This window comes from Somniosus microcephalus, chromosome 7 (assembly GCF_052327205.1).
Source record: "Somniosus microcephalus isolate GS21.2 chromosome 7, FLI_Smic_1.0, whole genome shotgun sequence".
NCBI lineage: Eukaryota > Metazoa > Chordata > Chondrichthyes > Squaliformes > Somniosidae > Somniosus > Somniosus microcephalus.
The window spans coordinates 45,020,030-45,043,533 of NC_140993.1; positions in this window are offsets into that span (position 1 = coordinate 45,020,030).

The window sequence follows — 23,504 nt, forward strand, 5'->3', positions numbered from 1 at the left end:
CGCCGTCCAGGTGAGTTCCTTGTCTCAGTTGGGAATCCTACCAAGAGCCTACCTGAATAAATGCAAATGAAGTTGACCCCAATAAATCCGTCAGGGCACAGTTACAGAAGTCAGGCGGCCTCGAAGCCCTTGATTCCTGCTTCATACTGGCTTTCTGCCAATGTGGAATATGCCAAGCCTTATAGGTGCAAGCTTTTCTCACGTCATTGGGCCAAGTGATCTGCCGTGATAGTGGATTGTACAAGAAGTTGAGAGTCACCTCTTGGTTGATATTGTAAACCAAGCCTGTGATGTATAAATGTTACATGAACATTTTTATTATTACTTTATGCAAAGGGGTCATGTGAGTCTGCTAGTGTCAAAGTGAACAGCATGAGGGTAATATCAACTAAATGCTATGACAATAGACATACTGACAAGTATATTTAATTAAAAGGGATTTGTTTTGGTGGCAGCCTTCCAAGTTAATAACTCTGTAAGTTATTTTATTTCCCTTTGCATCTTCATTTTGTTCTGCTCCACAGTATAAGAGTTGTCAATGGCTCTGGTTGAACATAGAGGCCTAGAAACTGATCCGCGCAGCGCCTGTTTTTTGTGTGCTACTGGGACTGCTATGGACCCAATATGGCGGGCAGGAAGTGAGCGCACATTTCTGGTCAGAAGTGTGCCGCCCGTTGTATTGGATAAGAACAGGGTTTAAATTACACCTATGTTTGTTACTAAAATTATCAAACAAAGGAATAGAGGCACAGAAATTAGAACATGCCATGCCCGTTTATTGAGCATAAAACAGGCGCTGAAGGGTCTAAGATAAAATGTACTCACTCAGTCAGGGATAATGCCACATGCCCAATTCATTAGGGCACCTAGGAGACACCCAGGGTGTCTGCCTGAAACTAAGGTTAAGCCCATTGCCTGTGCAGGGGTCTAACCAGAGTAGATAGAAAGAAACTATTCCCATTGGTGGAAGGGTCGAAAACTAGAGGACACAGATGTAAGGTGATTGGCAAAAGAGCTAAAGGCGACATGAGGAATAACTTTTTTACGCAGCGAATGGTTAGGATCTGGAGTGCACTGCCTGAAAGGGTGGTGGAGCCAGATTCAATCGTGGCTTTCCAAAGGGAATTGGATAAGTACCTGAAGGAAAATAATTTGTAGGGCTACGGGGAAAGGGCGGGGGAGTGGGACTAGCTGAAGTGCTCTTGCAGAGAGCCGGTTCGATGGGCCGAATGGCCTCCTTCTGTGCTGTAACTATGCTATGGTTCTATGATTCTACGAAATAGAGGGCATAATGCCTGCTTCAGGCCCCTTTGGGAAATTGGATCGCGACTTCGGTGGCATAGTGGTTAGCACTGTTGCCTCACAGCGCCAGGGACCCGGGCTCGGATCCGGCCTCGGGTAACTGTCTGTGTGGAGTTTGCACATTCTCCCCATGTTTGCGTGGGTTTCCTCCGGGAGCTCCGGTTTCCTCCCACAGTCCAAAGATGTGCGGGTTAGGTTGATTGGCCATGATAAATTGACCATTAGTGTTAGGGGGATTAAAATATGTGGGGTTACGGGGATAGGGTGGGATATGTGTCGGTGCAGGCTCGATGGGCCGAAATGGCCTCTATCTGCACTGTGGGGTTTCTGTGATTCTGTGATTCTGTGACTGACTGCAGCATACACAGTTTTCTTGGGTCTAAAGCAGCCAAGCCAGGTTATTTAAAGCGACTGCTGAAGGATGCCACCAAAAAGTTTATGTAAAAAAAAATTGTACTTATCTGAACAGTGCTCCTCCAGGCTTCACATTAAAACTGTGGATTGCTACTGGACACACTTGCCCACTCCTGAACTCCCCCCACCGCCCCCCCCCCAGGACTTATCATAGGTACCTAAACAGAAGGAAGTTATCGGATATCTGTTGAAGATTTATTTTAATTCTCGGCAACAGAGGACCTGGGAATTGAAAAAAGAGTATGACAATGATAAATTTATGTCTGGTCACAAGGACTCTGGAAAGAATGAATCCATGCTCCCTGACAGATGAGGGATAGATCCTAATGCCTGCCTTTATCTGTATGAAAATTAATCATCATTCGCATAACTATTGACCTCACAGACAACTTGAATTATCCCTATGATAGTCTTATGTTGACTGACAATGGTATAATTTTGTTTCTCTATGATGGACTCTTTGCTGTTAATGATTAAATCAAATTGGGAAAGATCATTGGGCCTTTATATCTGACTCTGTGCTGTGACTCACCCTGTGATAATGCTTTTTTGTAGCAGCTATACACCAGCGAGCTCTTCTGAAATGCTTGCTGTGGTTAGTAAATTGCGGAGCTGTCAAGTCATTCCTGCAGATGAATAGCGCAAGAGTGGTAAACTTTTGTGCTTGAAAAGCAGCACCTCACGATTGTTCTGTTCAACAAGAAGATACAGCACTTGGACAATAGGAAGGATAAAACATTAAATCAGGCAGTGGCGTGTAGCACTTTGTATTTCCAAACTATCAGTCCTCATATGGAGAGCCTTTGTGATGTTAAATTGTGGACGCCGTCTTGAAAAGCTGGTGAATAATTCAAAGGTATAACAGGGGAGAAAAAAATACAGTAATTTTCTCTTTAAAGGCATCAGTATATTTCCTTCGTACAAAAGCCTTTCAGAATCCCACAAGACAATGTATGTGAAAAGCAACCACGAAGGCAAGAGTGACATAATAATTCACCTCATCACTTGATGAGTTGCTCAGAAATATCTAGATGGTGTTAAACACCAACTTATGTGCCATTTTTCAATAATTAACTTTTGAGAAAAAAATATTGGCACTTTGTGGTGTTACTGCGTCAAATAAATATCAAAATGGATGCCAATCACTTAAAGCTCCAGTGAGTCACATTCTAAAGGGCAAGAGAAATGCATTGTATTGAGAGCCTGGTCTGATTCAGTGAAGTTGAAAAACGGCTGAGTCCAAATATGCATTGCTTTCCTCAGTTATCTTTGACGTTGGATTGATATGTTATTCATTCTCACCAATATCTGTACATACTGATATTACTCATATTTATCTGTATTGTGCAGAAATCCCTTCAGTGACTAAGAAGATGAGATTCTGTCCATGGCAATTCAATGTTCATGTACTGAGAAGGAATGATAGACACCTACCTAAATAATTCTTGGTCTGGAAAGCACGAGGAAGGTCTTGAATAATCTTGAAAGATAGAAAACAAGTGTGATCTCAAAACAGATGAAATGCCACAGAATAGAAATGTTACTGTCCTAAGAGGTTTTGGAGGGAGTAATATTAAAAAAAACACATAGAAATTCCAGCCTGCTATTTTGCATTTAAAAAGTGCTCTCAATTGCAACAAGAGATGATAGTGAGTTAATATAATGCCACACGCATTAACCCCACCTTACAGTGTCTGTCTGAGCCGTTTAGCCTTGTCTTTTCTATGATCAGTCATCATGGTGTGAATCATAGCTAACTCACTGTAAATATTTGGAATGTGTTTCTTTTTCGAACTGTAAACTGAGGTGAGTTATTAATGTGACTCAATCACTCTACACAGCTCCCAATCACAAGAAATACCCTTACATGTAGTGGCACTTGGCTCAGGCTTATTATGCAAGAGAATTGTACTGAGAAAATGGAGTATCAGGTGAAAGATGTTAAGAAAAACAATGTATGGCAAAATAACTTTCAGCAAAAGGCAGTTATGTGTATAAATGTTTCAGTGAAATGTACCAACAACTAAAGAGCTAAAGATAAAGTAATGATAATGTTTCCCCTTGGGTTAGGAGATTGCTACAGGAATGCAGACTGGATTCAAAACTAGCTCCATACAGATAAATCTCTATCTGCCACTCAGATCTCCCAACTATTGCTTATAATGTTATTTAAATTAGTAATTGAGGCAGCAGCAAGGTTTTTTGATGTTTGCTACAACATACCTTCCTCCCATTGTAATAATAATGATTAAAAATGGTAGTTTGCCCCAACGACTCATATAGGCACTGCCAGCGTAGCATTGACCCACATACACCAGAAAGTCCCGTTTGTGCTGAGTAAAGTGATCATAACTGGGATGCTCAGCAGTTGGACCACTATAATTGGTTTCAATGGGTTAGGAACAGGGGGAGAGGGTAAATCGGCCCTGCTCCATCTCCCAACCACCACTGAGTGACTCCTCCTGGAATCAGCACCAAAGCAAATATTGGAGAGAACAGGATTATGCTAATTCACTGATCCTTTTTTTCCAGTGGGGAGCCATGCTATGAAGGATATCCAAGTGCTGATAGGGCTACAAATAGTGCCAATTCTCTAACCTGTATAGGGGGTGGTGTGTGCAGTCAGCTTTGCCCCTGACTGTTTTTGAGCGGTTCGAATCGCTCCCACACCCCTGGTTTCTAGACACCGGACTTAGGTACAGGCTGCGATACAGAACTGGAGTAGACAACTGGTTTGGTGCAAGAAAACCGTATTTTTATTTAGACGCACTTAAAATTACACACTTAAATCACTGGAGTAGTTACAGACATTCAAGAGTACACTTAACTAAGAATGGGGAACACACGGCACAATGAGGGAAAATCACATTAATAATGCCCCTACCCTTGTCCCACCCCCAATAGCTAACTAAATTGTACTTCAAGAGCCAGGGATTAAGCTCACCAATAGGGGTTTCTTGACAGTTCGAATCCTGTCAATTAAGCCGGTTGCATTTTTGGGGTTCGCTCTTTGTGTCCTTTGGGGCCTGCCATCGCCACGTGGTCCCAGTCTTGGGATCTGCAAAGATTCTTCAGTTGGGTGGAGTCCGCAGATGTGGTAAGGGCGCGGTTGTGGATTTGTCTGCGTAAGTACCTTCTTTTCTCCATTAGAGATAGGGAATAAAAGTCTTTGTTGGGTACTTTAGCTTGTCGAGTGGAAAACTTTGGGTTTCGTTCTTCCGGTGGTGGTCTGGTCATCGAGTTTTGTCACGGCTGGGGTTAGGCTGGTGGTCTTCGGTGTCGGCCCGGTCCCGGTGGCCTAGATCATTACCTGTGTAGTGGTAATGATCTCAAGGTATGGTTTACCCGGCCCTTTGTTACCATGGTGCTCATGGTCGGTCTTCGTGTAAGGCTGCAGTTGCAGCCTAGTCATCTTCGGTCGAGCCTGCCCCACCGTGCCTCCTCACCATAATGTTCCGTGAGCCTTCCGGTTGGATGCCCCTGTGGCCTGAAGGTTTCTGCGAGTGTTGTCAGCGAGCCTAGCTGCTGAGCTGCTTCTTTGAGTTTCGAGTATCCCTGCCCGCTTGCTTGCTGGTTATCGGTGGGCCTACAATTATACTGTTTTGAGTTCGTTATCTGCGCGTCAAATCAGGGTTAGTTCTTTGTCTGATTTTTGGCGGGCTTGTTAAGGTGATTATAGTAGTTCACTTTAATTGGTTTTTGGGCGGTTGTCCCGTTGTTAAATGGTTTTTAATGCCTTGGTGTTTGTTTATGCATAATGTAAATCGGTGTCTTCCTGGCTTGGTAGCTAGTTTGAACTGTAGGCGATTATATATGCATAGTCTTGATGGGTTTTAATTTTGTGCAAGATTAAGCCTCTTCCTGAGTTGATTTGTTTTAAAGGGAAGAATGCGTGTTCTGTCTCCTTCAGCTGTCTGGTTTGAAATCACAAATCAAAGCTGTCTCCCACAGGTTTGAGTTTTGAACTTGACATGCTGCTCAGGGCCCTGCTTTTAACCTTGCAGGTCTTTGCCATAAAGTCAAAAAGCCATTGTTCTTCAGGGTTCCCTTATTTAATAACTTGTCCTTCAGGGTCCCTTGTTGAATAACTTGGGAAATGTGGGAATTTTGAGAATCCTACACCTGTGCTCCCTTCGAGCATGGCTTTTCAGTGAGAGCTGGAAATCAGTGAAGTTACTCAAGTGAGTATATTCTGCTTTGTGCAGGTATGGAATGGAATAGTTCTGTAGCATTTTATTTCATTAAAGCTAATTTATGGACAGAACAATGCAAACTAATTTGTTAGTAGATACATTACATTATCTTGATATTGACATTAATGCATGTTAAAAAAATGCTCGAACAAACTCAACAGTTACTTCACCAATCTGTGGGATTAATGGTTTATCTCACAAATCTGTCCACTTGTGGTCATAATGAACGTTCCAGCTTTAAATGGCTCTCTGGCCTCTATTGCAGGATAACGCATACTGGAAGGTATGTTATAACTGATTTGATCGAATCACAGAGATTCACAGCACAGAAGGAGGCCATTGTGTCTGTGCTAGCTCTCAGGCTCTCACTCTTTTTTGAAAAAGTGGCTCATATCAGCTGTTTCCAATTCATTGGAAGCTCCAGAGTGTTTACTGACTCCCTTATTTCTTGTCTATTCTAGTACTTGAGGGTTAAGTAGCATCCCTCTCTGGGGAATTAGCCTGTATAGCTTTAGAGTTTATTTATGTTGAAGTTCTTCATTTTGCATGCTTTATCACTATTTAGGGAGGGCATGTAAATCACCTAGATCACCAATGCAAGAGGCTGTGATGATCCTCGGGCATTCATAGAATTAATGCGATAGATTTCAATTTTTGGCATCTGGGTGGAAACATTGCCTTTCCCTGGTGAATACTTGGAAGAAGTAATTCACTGTCCGCACAAAAGCACTGTTCACTTAGGCAAGTTAATGAAAGAATGGGTATGTAACCCCAGCATGAGTCCGTGCCTCCAGCACAAGCGGATGATTGGGGAAAAAAGGGCTATTAAAAAGTAATTTCATTGCTGCCGTGGGGTAACGGTTTAGATACATGCTTCACAGCAATATGGTTAGCAAGTAATGCTAGGAGGACATCTGCCTATGTCAGTGGAGCAGATTATTTATAATGGGAGAGGTCCATCAAACTGTCAACAGTTGACGATAACACTGACGGTATGTGAAATCAATGAAGTTAAAGCTTCCAAAGAGAGAATTCGATAAAGGGATTCATTGGGAGGAATTTTAACTCCCAAGGATGGACAGGGAGGTGGGGGGGAGGTTAAAAATAGAAAGATGGCAAACCTGAACCCAACCCGCCTCCAACGCGCCCACTTCCGGTTTTACTGGAGGTGGGTTAGGGGACGGGCGACTAACCTGCTCTCCGGAGGCGGGTCCATCCTTAATATATTTTAATGAGGCGGCTTGCCTCAAATTTAACCACAGTTTTACTTTAAACTCCTGGGAGCCTGTTATTCCAGGCCCCGGGAAACCTGACAGATGAATTGAGGCAAGAACGGCTGGATGGAACAGGTAAGTGCCTTTCCAGCACTGCTTGTGAGCTAGGAGGTGCAGGAGTGCATCCCCCCGACTCTTCCCTGTAACCACCCCACAACCTGACCCCCTTGATTGGCTGACCCCCCCCTCCCCTCCCCTCCACTCCCCACCCGTGGTCTGACCCCAAATATTTGAACCCCCCCTGATTTGACCTCCAAAGTCCAACCTCCGACTCACCAACCGACCGCCGATTTCCAACACCCGCCCCCAACCTCTGATGTCCAACTCCCCTCCCTCACTCAACCTCCATGTCAGACTCACCGCCACTCTGGTTCCTGGTTGCCTACCCACCCGACAGCCAGCCAGCCTTTCAATCAGGCGAGCTGCAGGCTGAGAAACCGATTTGAAAAATTTAAATCAGGTCCTGCTGTTAAACTCAGCAGGACCTCTGGGACTCCCATATTTCTGGGTTTTCTGGCCATTAAGTCTCTTGCCCACTCCACTCCGGACTCGCAGTTTTAATTGGGGCCATTATCTGACAGTGTAGCTAAGTAACTTACATTGAAAATTTGCATTAAATCTCAGTGCATTAGTGCTTGAATCTATTGGACATCCTCCCCTACTTCTAATAAATTTGGCCAGATCTCAACTACATTATTTAAGTATTGGAAAGTCTTGACTGTGTGAAGGAATTGCTGATGGAGGCCACCTTGTTATGACAGCAGTGTATCTCTTCCCCACAACAGTGATAAGAAGCTCTTAGAGTAATCACTTCTCTTTGTGAATCCTCCCAGGATCAAGGACCCAGAGTCATGTTTCACATAGAAACATAGAAGATAGGAGCAGGAGTAGGCCATTCGGCCCCTCGAGCCTGTTCTGCCATTTAATGAGATCATGGCTGATGATCCAAATTCAGTACCCTGTCCCTGCCTTCTCCCCATATCCCTTGATTCCTTTAGCCTTAAGAAATATATTGTAGGGTGTGGCGTGTGTGTCAGCTTCACCTCAGAATCCTTTGAGCGGTTCGAATCGCACCCACACCCCTGGGTTCTAGACACCGGACTTAGGTACAGGCGGTGATACAGAAAATCGAGTAGATAAGTGGTTTGGTGTAAGAAAACTGTAATATTTATTAAAGGCTCAATAAACCACAATCTTAACTGCGAATTACAGGAATAATTAGAGGCATAAACAATTACACTTATATGGGAATGGGGAACACACGGCACATCGAGGGAAACAAAAGTATTAAAAATCCCCTTATCCTTATCCCACCCACAGTACCTAACTAGATTAAGCTATGAGGGGCCAGGAATTCATGCTCACCAATTCAAAACCTGTTGATTTAAATGGTTGTGGGTTTTGAGGTTCACTCTTTTTGCCCTTTGGGGTCCATCGTTGCCATGTGGTCACAGGGCGCGGCGATGGAGTTGTTTGTGCGAATCACCCTCTTTTTCCTCTGGTAACGTCTTCATTGGGTACTTCGTCGCGATGGGTTTCTTCTTCTTCGGGCGGTCGCTGACGGTATTACTGCGGTTGGGGTTTGGTTGGTGGTTTTTACCGTTAATGAGATTTTCCTACCCAAGCTTCGAATGCCAGTTTATTCTTAGTTGGGCTTTTCTGTCCAAGCATCAAATGCCAGCTTATAACTAGGCCATTTGTCTTGATTTTACTGTCCATGCATCGAATGCCAACTTATTCATCAAACGCCAGTTTAATAACTAGGCCGTTTGTCCCCCAATGCGTCTTCCCGCTGCCCTTCTCTGCCTTTATCGGTTTTTACCATCTTTCTCATTTCATCTCATCTGTTTGTGGCCCCACGTGTCCTGTGCATTTTCAAATTCGGTTCTCGTTCTCCTCCCCGTTTGGCCCCAGTGTTGTAATGGGCGTCCTTGGTGTTGAGCGGTGCGGAGAGGGAGAAGAGTGTAATGATCAGTAACATGTCATCCTAGAATGGTACACTAGGTGGAGCAGTATGTATATAAGAGTGGGCTACCCACAATGCACTAGTCTACCCACAAGGCAGTAGTCAAGATGGATGCTGTACAGAAGTCCACATGGCTGAATAAATGACTAGCTCTAAGCTAGCTGTTCATAATGAAAACTTCTAGTTATTTATGAACATAACATGGTACCAGGATTGGTAAAATCTGCTGAATATTGTGAAATGCGACATGGAGAATTTGAAGCCACCGGAGGGTTTGAAACTCACGGGGAATGTCGACTGCAATTGGCGGACTTTCAAACAACAATTCGAACTCTACACTGCTGCCATCGGGTTCGGTACGAAGCCAGATACAAGGAAAATAGTATTGCTGCTCATGGTTGCAGGCCCACAGGCAATAGAGGTATTTAATACATTTGAATTTGATCAAGAGAACAGAGAAAAATTGGAAGATGTGCTAAAGAAGTTTGATACGCATTGTTCTCCCAAAAAAAATGAAATCTATGAGAGGTACGTGTTCCGTTAACGGACACAGCAGCAAAATGAGACTTTTGATAGCTTTGTGACTGATCTGAAACTGAAAGCACAGACATGTAATTTCTCTGAGCTGAAATCATCCATGATTCGTAACCAGATTGTGTTTGGTATTCATGATAAAAAGGTCAGGGAACGTCTGTTGAGAGAAACTGAACTAACATTGGAGAATGCTGTGAAAATATGCTATGCCAGTGAGCTAGCTCAAAAGCACGTGATGACTTTCAGTGAAATTAATAATAATGCGATTGTCGTAAGTGATACTGCTGCTGTCGGTGCTGTGTCCTACAAGGGGAAGAAACAGGGGCAGAACAGAAATGCAAAGCAATCGGAGGATGGAATTTTTAATTGTAAACGCTGTGGTTACAAACACCAGTCACGACAATGCCCAGCGTTTGGGAAAATGTATGGAAAATGTACACAAAATGTAATGGAAAGAATCACTTTGCCAAACAATGCTTTTCAAAAGTAAAAACAAAGAAAGGGCAACAAGTCAATGTGATTGAGGACGCTGATTTAAGTGAGACATTTTCTGTAGGAATGGTGTCACGTGACAATATAGAAAATGATACAGAAAATGTGCAGCCCTCAGGAATGGACAATGCTGAACATAAAGTTAATGCAGTAAAAGAGAACAAATGGATGATCCCACTGCAGGTAAATGGAGCATTAGTTACATTGAAACTAGACACTGGGGCAAAAGCAAACTTAATCAGTATGAGTGACATTAAAAATATGAAAGAAAAGCCCAAAATACAAAAAAAGTTAGTACTACTGAAGGACTATAATGGACAGAAAATAGATAGCTTAGGTGTATGCAGACTTAAAGTGACAGTCAAAGACAAAGTGCATCATCTCATGTTTTCTGTTGTGGCTGAAGGAGTTGATTCACTATTAGGTGACAAAGCCTGTGAGGACTTAGAACTGGTCAAGAGAGTCTACCGTATAAACTGTGCCATAAGCAGACCAGATGACTCAGTGGATTCTGTAGTGAGTAATTTCCAGGATGTGTTCAAAGGATTTGGAGTTCTACCATTCACTTACAAGATCCAGCTAAAGGAGGATGCTCAGCCAGTGGTACATGCTCCACGGAGAGTTCCAGCACCCCTGCGTGACCGGCTCAAGAATGAACTGGACAGAATGACCGCACTAGGAGTCATCAGGAAAGTCAAAGAGCCAACAGACTGGGATAACTCTATGGTATGTGTAAAGAAAAAGAACAATGATCTAAGAATATGCATGGATCCAAAGGACTTAAATGCAAACATAAAATGTGAACACTACCAGATTCCCAAGCGAGAAGAAATCACCAGTGAAATGTCAAGTGCCAGATATTTGACAAAGCTCGATGCCTCACACGGATTTTGGCAACTAAAATTGGATGAAGAAAGCACCAAATACTGTACCTTCAACACACCATTTGGCAGGTATTGTTTCCTCAGAATGCCCTTCGGGATAATATCTGCATCTGAAATCTTTCATAGAGCGATGGAACACATAATTGAAGGTCTGGAAGGAGTTTGGGTCTATGTTGATGACATCATCATCTGGGGCTCCACACTGAAAGAACACAATGTGAGACTGACTAAAGTGCTACAGAACATACGCCAGAATGGACTGAAGCTCAACAAAGCCAAGTGTCAGTTTCACATCCAGGAAGTCACTTTCCTAGGAGATAATCTATCTGGTAAAGGAATAGAGCCAGATATGGAAAAAGTAAATGCCATACTCAACATGCCCCGACCCACTGACAAAAAAGGAGTGCTACGCATCATGGGGATGATAAACTTCATTGGAAAGTTCATTCCTAACTTGTCAGCCAAGACAGCCTGTCTGCGAAACCTGCTACGTAAAACAAATGAGTTCGCATGGACAGAAAGAGATGAACATGAGTGGATGAACCTCAAAACAGTGCTGACAACCACACCTGTACTCCCCTTCTTTGACCCAACAAAGAGAATCAAAGTGTCAACGGATGCATCAAAAGATGGCCTAGGCGCGGTCTTGCTGCAAGCAGAGGTTGAAGATTGGAAGCCTGTTGCCTATGCCTCCAGGTCGATGACTGATTCTGAGTGTCGATATGCCCAGATTGAAAAGGAATGTCTAGGCTTGGTAGTTGGACTAGAAAAGTTCCATGGCTACATATATGGACTTCCCACCTTCACAGTTGAGACAGACCACTGCCCACTGGTTGCCATCATAAAAAAGAACCTCAATGAGATGTCTCCAAGGATTCAACGACTCATGATGAAGCTGCAAAGATATGACATTGAACTGATCTACACACCATAGTGTTAGCAGATGCACTATCCCGAGCATGCAGAATGAGTCATGTGAGCTCTACTGAGGAAGACGTGGATGTTCATGTGAGACTTGTCAGAAACACCAAAACAAACAAGCAAAGGAACCAATGATAGTAGCTGACTTACCAACAGCACCATGGTAAAAGGTTGGTATGGACCTTTTTCATTTGAATGGTAAAGACTATCTAATAGTGATTGACTACTATTCTAACTATCCTGAGATGGTGCTGCTATCAAGCATATCAGCAAGCAGTGTCATAATGCATGTTAAATCCATCTTTGCCAGACATGGAATTCCCAGGATTGCCATTAGCGACAATGGTCTGTGCTTCAACTGCAAGGAGTGACAACAGTTTGCAGCACAGTATGACTTTCAGCACATCACATCCAGTCCTTTGTATGCTCAGTCGAATGGTAAGGCAGAAAAAGGTGTTCAAGTTCTCAAACAGCTACTGAAGAAAGCGACAGAAAGCAAGTCTGATCCTTATCTCGCCCTGCTGAGCTTCCGAGCCTCACCTTTAGACTTTGGTTCTTCACCTGCTGAACTCCTAATGGGTCGCAAGTTGCGCACCACGCTACCCTGCTGTGCAAAAGAAAAGCAGAGTAAGGAACTAAGACAGAGACTTCAACTGTTAAAGCTGAAACAGAAATCAAACTATGACAAGTCATCCAAAACTCTGAAACCATTGACAAGGGATGATGTTGTCAGGATTGAGGATCCAAATGCATGGAACAGGAAAGCTACAGTTCTTGAGGAAGTAGGACGAAGGTATTACACTGTTAGAACTGAGGAAGGACAGATTCTCAGGAGGAACCGCCGTTCCCTCCTGAAAACACAAGAAACTATCCAAGAGCAAATCGATGACAATGCCGCAACTGAATCTTGTCACTCACCACCAGAACAATCTAACACAAACACACATACAGGCTCTCATGAAAACACATCAGACTTACCTGTGCTGAGAAGATCCACACGTGAAGTAAAAAAGCCGGAGAGACTTAATCTTTGAATACAAAGAAAATTATATTGAAAATGTATTGACTGTTGTGAAGATGTTTATGTTGTTATGATTGATTGATATTGATTTTGTTTAACCTCTAAGTAAGGGGGATGTAATGATCAGTAACATGTCATCCTAGAATGGTACACTAGGTGGAGCTGTATGTATTTATGAGTGGGCTACCCATGATGCACTAGGCTACCCACAAGGCAGTAGTCAAGATGGATGCTGTACAGAAGTCCACATGGCTGAATAAATGACTAGCTCTAAGCAAGCTGTTCATAATGAAAACGTCTCGTTATTTATGAACATAACAAAGAGGGCCCGCCACGAGGCAGGAAGCGAGAGCGAGAGGCAGGAGCCCAGAGCGAGGGGCAAGCGGCAAGATCTAAGAGATAAGAGAGCGACCACTACCGATGAGCCTACAATTATACCCGGTTCTTCACCCCTTACCTACGCGCCAAATCAGGTCAGTCCTTTGTCTAACTTTTGGCGGGCTCGTTTAAAATGATTACAGCCATTTACTTTAACGACTTCTGGGGTGGTTGGCTCCTTGTATAATGGTTTTGATATCCTGGCTGTTTGTTATTTATGAAACTTAATCGGGTTTCCTGGCTTGGCAGCTACCTGTGAGCTGCTACCGATTATTTATGCGAAAAGTTGATGGCCTTCAAGATTAGGGCCATCCTGACTTGATCTGTTCCAAGGTGGGGAATGCATATTCTGTGTTTACCTAGCTGTCTGGCTTTACAAAGGCTTTTTCACAGATCCATGCACGTTAGGTTTCGTTTCAGGGCCTGCCTTTTTGCAGGGCCTTGCTTTTAAAATCCTGTCGGTTTTGGTCACGAGGTCTCAGAAGCCATTTTGGGTACTTTTTTTTTTAATAACTTGTCCATACAGGGTCCCTTTATCCATAACTTTTGGGGAATGTGGGAATTTTGAGAAACCTACACTCCCCCCCGTTGATACTAAACTTGCTTTAAGTATCATCCTGACAAGGTGAGCAAAATTTCCGACCCTCCATAGTCAATCTTCCCCTGTAATTACCTATACTAAGGATACCCATGACACCTGCATTTCCCATTCTGTAAAAATGTAGTGTACATAAGCATACATAGAATAAATATAGTCGTTTACACACATCCAAGCATGGAGGGGTCCAACACCCCTGCACCACTTGGTATATATACATCTTTATTGAAACAGCACGTCGAAAATCTTTATTAAAACCAACAAAACACAAAAAAACAACAATCTTTAATCAGAAACATACAAAAAAAATTCAAACAAGTGTATCTCCCTCCACCTTCACATAATGCTCCTTCCAGGTCCTTTGGTTTCAGAATTCTAGCATTTGGCCTTTTCCCTTGCACTGAGTGCATACCAGGTACAATACTATCCCCAGCTGGCAGTCTAATCCATGAAGGGGCCTCTATGTTTTCAAAAATGTCCCACCAGGGTGGAACTACAATGTCCAGTATCTTAGCCCCTATCTCTACTGTTTTCTGCTCTAATGTGTAGAAATGTTTCTGTGAGACTTTTACTGCTTTGAGTATTTTGGTAAGATGTTCTGGGAGAGGGAGGATGTCATAGCCGAAATGCGCTACATACTTTTGCAGGTTGGTGAAATTATCTTTTTCAGGTGAACAGCGGAGGGTTCAGGAATGGGGACAATTCGTTCCTGGGCCACTTGAACTTCTGCCTCGGGTTTAAAGCAGAAACTGCTGTCACTTACCGGACACCAGCTATGCTGTCCATGCTGGTAGTGGGGCGCACCTGTGGTGACACAATATGTCCCATTTCCTATATATGCTACCTGTGGGGGAACATGGTCTTGTGCCATTACCTCCATGGTACAGTTTATAGGTTTTGCGCCAGCAGCTTTAAACCCGCACTGTGGTTTTGAATAGGCATTCAAGAGCTGGGGACACAGTATTATGTGTGCTCCCCGGCTCCGGCACCCCGAGAGGTCAGTACCTATCATAGCGTGCTCCCACTTTATGACATAAGGTGGGACCGCTGTGAAATGGATGTGTGCACCCCCTTGAATGACTCCAATGTTCTCTACCCTGTATACCGGCACGGGTCGGGCTGTCCTACCCATGACCAGCATTCTTACTACTATACCCATGATGGTGTGGTTGGACCGTCCACAATCTACTGGGATGAGGTAGGCCTCAGAATCTAGCCGGAGTTGACACGGGCTCAATGCATTCTCAAACGGATGGAGGGCTGCGAGGTGATTGTTGCTGATCCAAACGGGGACTAAACCATGTTTTAAATCCTCCAGATTACTGCAGCCCTCGTCCAGCAACCATGCCCCATAGAGTACGCACACCTCGTTCTGTGCAGCCTAGTCTGAAGCATTTCTGTCCTCTCTTATGAGGGCATTTACAGTCTTTGCGTGTCTTTCCAGCTCGGCTATAATCTCTTTTAAATGGACCATCATGGCCTGATCCTCATGTAACTCCGAGCCTACCACCTTATTCTCATCCATCAAAATCTTCCTTAATTGTGTTTTTAAACCGTTTATCTGGGTCTGCAACTCTATGTCATCCAGACTGTTGATGACAGAGGACCCTGTGTTAAATGCTGTAAAAACATCATTCCATGCTCCCCTCCTTTTGTCTTCCAGTATTACCAAAGTACTCACGGTGTATGGTGTACAGTTCGATTTTGTCTACATTAGAGAAATCGAACTCGTAAAACTTCCTAAACATGTCCTTTAACAGGGCCTGGTATAGCTGCTCTGTCTTCTTGGGGCACCACTCTGGTAAGTGTACCTCGGTGAGGTTTAAAATCACGGAGGCTACCGCGTAGTGTACCCCCTGGTACATTACCTGTTTCGTCGGCACTAGTACCAGCCCATTCCCTGGTCCCTTGGTGGTGGCAGGGCACCCCTCTCTGTGTGTCCTTGCTGCATAAGAACATAAGAACATAAGAAGTAGGAGCAGGATTAGGCCATACGGCCCCTCGGGCCTGCTCCGCCATTCAATAGGATCATGGCTGATCTGAATCTAGACTCACGTCCACTTCCCTGCCCTCTCCCCGTAACCGCTAATTCCCTTATCTGCTAGGAAACTGTCTATCTCCATTTTAAATTTATTTAATGTTGCAGCTTCCACAGCTCTCTGGGGTAGCAATTTCCATAGATTTACTACCCTCTGAATGAAAAAGTTTCTCCTCATCTCAGTTTTGAAAGGGCAGCCCCTTATTCTAAGATTATGCCCCCTAGTTCTAGTCTCACCCATCAGTGGAAACATCCTCACCGCATCCACCCGATCAAGCCCCCTCACTTTCGATAAGATCACCTCTCATTCTTCTGAACTCCAATGAGTAGAGTCCCAACCTGCTCAACCTTTCCTCATACGTCAACCCCCTCATCTCCGGAATCAACCAAGTGAACCTTCTCTGAACCGCCTCAAGAGCAAGTATATATTTTCTTAAATATGGAAACCAAAACTGCACGCAGTATTCCAGGTGTGGCCTCATCAATACCCTGTATAACTGCAGCAAGACTTCCCTGTTTTTATACTCCATCCCCCTTGCAATAAAAGCCAAGATTCCATTGGCCTTCCTGATCACCTGCTGCACCTGCATACTAACTTTTTGTGTTTCATGCACCAGGACCCCCAGATCCCTTTGTACTGTAGCACTTTGCAGTTTCTCTCCATTCAGATAATAACTTGCTCTTTGATTTTTTCTGCCAAAGTGCATAACCTCACACTTTCCAACATTATATTGCATCTGCCAAATCTCTGCCCACTCACTTAGCCTGCCTATGTCCTTTTGCAGGTTTTTTATGTCCTCCTCACTCACTGCTTTCCCTCCCATCTTTGTATCATCGGCAAACTTGGATATGTTGCACTCGGTCCCTTCCTCCAAATCGTTAATATAGGTTGTAAAGAGTTGGGGTCCCAGCACTGACCCCTGCGGAACACCACTGGTTACTGATTGCCAGCCGGAGAACGAACCATTTATCCCAACTCTTTGTTTTCTGTTAGATAGCCAATCTTCCACCCATGCCAGTATATTACCCCCAATCCCGTGATTTTTTATCTTGATCAGTAATCTTTTGTGTGGAACCTTGTCAAATGCCTTTTGGAAGTCCAAATACACTACATCCACTGGTTCCCCTTTATCCACCCTGTATGTTACATTCTCAAAGAATTCGAGCAAATTTGTCAAACATGACTTCCCCTTCATAAAACCATGCTGACTCTGTCCTATTAATTTATGTTTATCCAAATGCTCTGTTACTGTTTCCTTAATAATGGACTCCAACATTTTGCCAACCACAGATGTTAGGTTAACTGGTCTATAGTTTCCGGCTTTTTATCTACTTCCCTTCTTAAATAAGGGTGTTACATTAGCAGTTTTCTAATCTGCCGGGACCTTTCCTGAGTCCAGGGAGTTTTGGAAAATAATCACCAATGCATCCACAATCCCTACCGCCACTTCTCTCAAGACCCTAGGATGTAGGCCATCAGGTCCGGGGGATGTATCCTCCTTTAGTCCCATTATTTTACCGAGTACCATCTCCTTAGTGATTTTAATCGTGTTTAGCTCCCCCCCGCCCCATTGCCCCCTGTTTGTCCAGTGTTGGGATATTTTTAGTGTCCTCTACTGTAAAGACTGATACAAAATATTTGCTCAGTGTCTTTGCCATCTCCATGTTCCCCACCATTAGTTTCCCGGTCCCATCCTCTAAGGGACCAACGTTCATTTTAGCCACCCTTTTCCTTTTTATATAGCTGTAGAAACTCTTGCTATCTGTTTTTATATTTTTTGCTAGTTTACTTTCATAATCTATCTTCCCTTGCTTAATTAATCTTTTAGTTATTGTTTGCTGGCTTTTAAATGCTTCCCAATCTTCTATCCTCCCACTAGATTTGGCTACTTTATATGCCCTTGTTTGCAGTCGGATACTATCCTTTATTACTTTACTAAGCCACGGATGGCTGTCTTTTCTTTTACTCCCCTTTTTCCTCAGTGGAATATATTTATCTTGAAAGATGTGAAATATCTCCTTGAATGTAGACCACTGCTCTTGTACCGTCTTACACTTTAATCTATTTTCCCAGTCCACTTTAGTCAATTCTACTCTCGTACCATCATAGTCTCCTTTATTTAAGCTCAGTACGCTGGTTTGAGATCCAACTCTCTCACCCTCAAACTGAATTTGGAATTCAACCATATTATGTTCACTCATTCCAAGGGGATCCTTTACTAGGACATTTTTTATTAATCCTGTCTCATTACACAGGACCAGATCTAAGATTGCCTGCCCCCTGGTTGGTTCAGTTACATACTGCTCAAGGAACCCATCCCTAATACACTCAAAGAACTCTTCCTCAAGGCTGCCATTCCCAATTTGATTAGTCCAGTCAATATGAAAGTTAAAATCCCCCATGATTATAGCTGTTCCCTTATTTCAAGCCCCAACTATTTCCTGATTTATACACCGAACAACAGAGTTGCAACCTGAACCAGAGGGGAACCAATATCCTTGCGGGGAGGTTTGCTAGCACTGCTGGGGAGGGTTTAAACTAACTTGGCAGGGGGTTGGGGTACAGAGTGGAGCTATAGTAGGGGGTGATTTACAGCCAAATACAGAGGGAAAAACAAGTCAGCTGGGAAGGCAGAGCAAATATGTGAAGGCAAAAGAGAATATGGCAGGGCTGGAAGGCATTTATTTTAATGCAAGGAGTCTTGCAAATAAGGTGGATGAACTGAAGTTGTTGTTGAACACATGGGAGTACGATATTGTTGCTATCACGGAGACATGGTTGAGGGAGGGTCAGGACTGGCAGCTCAATATTCCGGGGTATAGAATCTTCAGGCGAGACAGAGGGGGGTGTAAAAGGGGAGGGGGTGTTGCAATATTAATTAAGGAGTCAATTACTGCTGTAAGGAGGGATGATATATTAGCGGGTTCCTCTAATGAGGCCATATGGGTAGAACTTAAAAACAAAAAGGGGGCAAGCACTTTGCTGGGAGTGTACTATAGGCCCCCAAACAGTCAGGGGGAGATAGAGGAACAGATATGTAGGCAAATCTCAGAAAAGTGCGAAAATAATAGGGTAATAATAGTGGGGGATTTCAACTTCCCCAATATAAATTGGGACAGTCAGAGTGTGAAAGGTTTAGAGGGTGCAGAATTCTTAAAGTGCATCCAGGAGAGCTTTTTGAGCCAACATGTAGAAAGTCCTACAAGAGAGGGGGCGGTACTGGACCTAATTCTGGGGAATGTAGCCGGGCAAGTGGTGGAAGTGTCAGTAGGAGAGCATTTTGGCGACAGTGACCATAATTCGGTGAGATTTAAGGTGGTCATGGAAAAAGACAAAGACGGCCCGGAAATAATGGTTCTAAATTGGGGGAAGGCCGATTTTAATACGATAAGGCAGGATCTGGCCAAAGTGGACTGGGAGCAGCTGCTTATAGGAAAATCCACATCAAAACAGTGGGAGACTTTCAGAAGGGAAATAGAGAGAGTACAACGCCAACATGTTCCTGTAAAGGTCAAGGGTGGGACCAACAAGCAAAGGGAACCTTGGATGACAAGGGATATACAAAAATGCATTAGAAATAAAAGGGGGGCTTTTGGCAGTTACAAAAGACTAAAGACGGAAGAAGCCCTAGAGGAGTATAAAAAGTGCAGGGGCATACTTAAAAAAGAAATTAGGAGGGCAAGGAGGGGCCATGAAATAACACTGGCGAGCAAAATAAAGGAAAATCCTAAGATGTTTTATAAGTATATTAAGGGCAAGAGGATAACCAGGGAAAGGGTAGGGCCCATTAGGGACCAAAGTGGCAATCTGTGTGTAGAGCCAGAGGATGTAGGCGGGGTTTTAAATGAATTTTTTGCATCTGTGTTCACTATGGAGAAAGACGATGTAGACATAGAAATCGGGCAAGGGGACTGTGACATACTTGAACATATTAGCATCGAGAGGGAGGAGGTGCTAGCGGTTTTAGCAGGCCAAAAAGTGGATAAATCCCCAGGCCCGGATGAGATGTATCCCAGGCTGCTGTGGGAGGCAAAGGAGGAGATTGCAGGGGCTCTGACACAAATTTTCAGAACCTCTCTGGCCACAGGAGATGTACCAGAGGACTGGAGAACAGCTAACGTAGTACCATTATTCAAGAAGGGTAGCAGGGATAAACCAGGGAATTACAGGCCAGTGAGTCTAACATCTGTGGTGGGGAAATTATTGGAAAAAATTCTGAGGGACAAAATTAATCTCCACTTGGAGAGGCAAGGGTTAATCGGGGATAGTCAGCATGGCTTTGTCAAGGGTAAATCATGTCTGACAAATCTGATTGAATTTTTCGAGGGGGTGACTACGGGGGTGGATGAGGGAAATGCCGTGGATGTGGTTTACATGGACTTCAGTAAAGCTTTTGACAAAGTCCCGCATAGGAGACTGGTCAAGAAGGTAAGAGCCCATGGGATCCAGGGTGCCTTGGCGCGTTGGATCCTAAACTGGCTGAGTGGCAGGAGGCAGAGGGTGATGGTCGAAGGTTGCTTTTGTGACTGGAAGCCTGTGTCCAGTGGGGTACCTCAGGGATCGGTGCTGGGTCCCTTGTTGTTTGTGATCTACATAAATGATTTGGATGAGAATGTTAAAGGTATGATCAGTAAGTTCGCAGATGACACGAAAATTGGTGGGGTGGTAAATTGCGAGGAGGAAAGCCTCAGGCTACAGGACGATATAAACGGGTTGGTCAGATGGGCGGAAAAGTGGCAAATGGAATTTAACCCTGAAAAGTGTGAGGTGATGCATTTTGGACGGACAAATAAGGCAAGGGAATACACAATGAGTGGTAGGACCCTAGGAAGTACAGAGGGTCAGAAGGACCGTGGTGTACATGTACATAGATCCCTGAAGGCAGCAGAGCAGGTAGATAAGGTGGTTAAAAAGGCATATGGGATACTTGCCTTCATTAGCCGAGGCATAGAATATAAGAGCAGGGAGGTTATGATGGAGCTGTACAAAACGCTGGTGAGGCCACAGCTGGAGTACTGTGTGCAGTTCTGGTCGCCTCACTATAGGAAGGATGTGATTGCTTTGGAGAGGGTGCAGAGAAGATTCACCAGGATGTTACCTGGGATGGAGCGCCTCAGCTATGAAGAGAGGCTGGACAGGCTGGGGTTGTTTTCCTTGGAGCAGAGAAGGCTGAGGGGGGACCTGATTGAGGTGTACAAAATGATGAGGGGCATAGATAGGGTAGATAAAGAGGAACTTTTCCCCCTAGTAGGGGGGTCAATAACAAGGGGGCATAGATTCAGGGTAAGGGGCAGGAGATTTAGAGGGGACTTGAGGAGGAACCTTTTCATCCAGAGGGTGGTTGGAATGTGGAATTCAATGCCTGAAGGGGTGGTAGAGGCAGGAACCCTCACAACATTCAAGAAGCATTTGGATGAGCACTTGAAATACCATTGCATACAAGGCTATGGACCAAATGCTGGAAAATGGGATTAGACTGGACAGGGATGGATGGGCAGCGCAGACACGATGGGCCGAAGGGCCTCTTTCTGTGCTGTAAAACTCTATGACTCTATGACTAACTGTTAGGAGGCCTATAGACTACGCCCACTAATGACTTTTTCCCCTTATTATTCCTTATCTCCACCCAAACTGTTTCACTATCCTGATCCTTTGACCCAATATCATTTCTGACTATTGCAGTGATTCATCCTTGATTAACATAGCAACCCCACCTCCCTTTCCTTCCTGTCTGTCCTTCCTAATTGTCAAATACCCTTGTATGTTTAGTTCCCAGTCATGATCATCTTGCAGCCATGTTTCCGTAATCGCCACCAGATCATACCCATGTGTAGTTATTTGCACCGTCAACTCGTTTATTTTGTTACAAATGCTGCATGCATTCAGATAAAGAACTTTCAAATATGTTTTCTGACAATTTATTCCTGCTTTTACCCCCTTTACTACTTTACCATTTTACATTCTGTCCCTTCCTGACACGCTCTGGTTTTTAATTCCCCCACTGCTACCTTGCTCTATTGCCTTCTCCGCTGTCATTTTTATTTTTCGCTCTCTTAAAACCTCCCACCCACTAATTAGTCTAAAGCCCTCTCTACAGCCCTAGTTATTCGATTCGCCAGGACTCTAGTCCCAGCACTGGCCAAGAGAAGTCCGTCCCAATGGACAGCTCTCTCTTGTCCCAGTACTGATACCAGTGTCCCAAGAAGCAAAACCCATTTCTCCCACACCAGTCTTTGAGCCACGCATTTAACTCTCTAATTTTATTTACCCTTGCCAAATTTGCACGTGGCTCAGGTAGTAATCCAGAGATTATTACCCTTGTGGTTCTGCTTTTTAATTTGGCCCCTAGCTGCTCAAACTCCCTCAGCAGAACATCTTTCCTTATCCTATCTATGTCGTTGGTACCAACATGGACCACGACAACTGGATCCTCCCCCTCCCACTCCAAGCTTCTCTCCAGCCCAGAGGAGATGTCCTTAACGCTGGCACCGGGCAGGCTACACAGCCTTCGGGACTCTCGCTCTCGGCTGCAAAGAACCCTTTCTATCCCCCTAACGATACTATCCCCTACCACTACAACATTCCTTTTAACTCCCACCACTTGAATGGTCCCCCACTCCACGGTGCTGTGGCCCGGTTGCTCAACCTCCCTGCAGTCCCCGTTCCCATCCTCACAGGGAGTAAGAGCCTCAAACCTGTTGGACAAGAGCAAGGGCTGCGGCTCCTCCAACACTACCTCCTTGATCCCCATACCTGCCTCACTTCTAGTCACACCATCCTGACCCTGGCCACGGACTACATCTGAATTAATTAATCTAATTGGTGTGACTACCTCCTGATACACAGAGTCCAGGTAACTCTCCCCCTCCCTGATGTGTCTCAGTGTTTGAAGCTCGGACTCCAGCTCTTCAACACGGAGCCGGAATTCCTCGAGCAGCCAACACTTACTGCAAATGTGATCACCGTGAGCATCAATGGTCTCCACCAGCTCCCACATATTGCAGCAGTAACACATCACCTGCTCTCCCATTCTATGTAATTAATTAAATTTATTAATATTATTTTTAAATACCCTCTGCCCAGATTCTAGATGATGAATATCGCACCTTAGAAACTACAAACCAGAGTTTAAGCTTAAAGAGAGAGAAATACTCACCAACCAATCACTTACCTGCTTTCTGGTGACGTCACACTTCGATTTCTTTTTACCTCTCTCCTTCCCTCTGTGTTCCGAACTCGGAGACTGGTCTTGGGAGCCTTTTATAGCCCCGCTCTGCCGCTGAAACAGCCGCTGACGCTCTGAGGCCTTACCTGGGTCTCGGGAGCCTTTTATAGCCCCACTCTGCTGCTGAAATACCCGCCGACGCTTTGAGGCCTTACCTGGGTCTCGGGAGCCTTTTATAGCCCCGCTCTGCCGCTGTAGCACCTGCCGACGCTCTGAGGCCGTACTTGGGTCTCGGGAGCCTTTTATAGCCCCGCTCTGCCGCT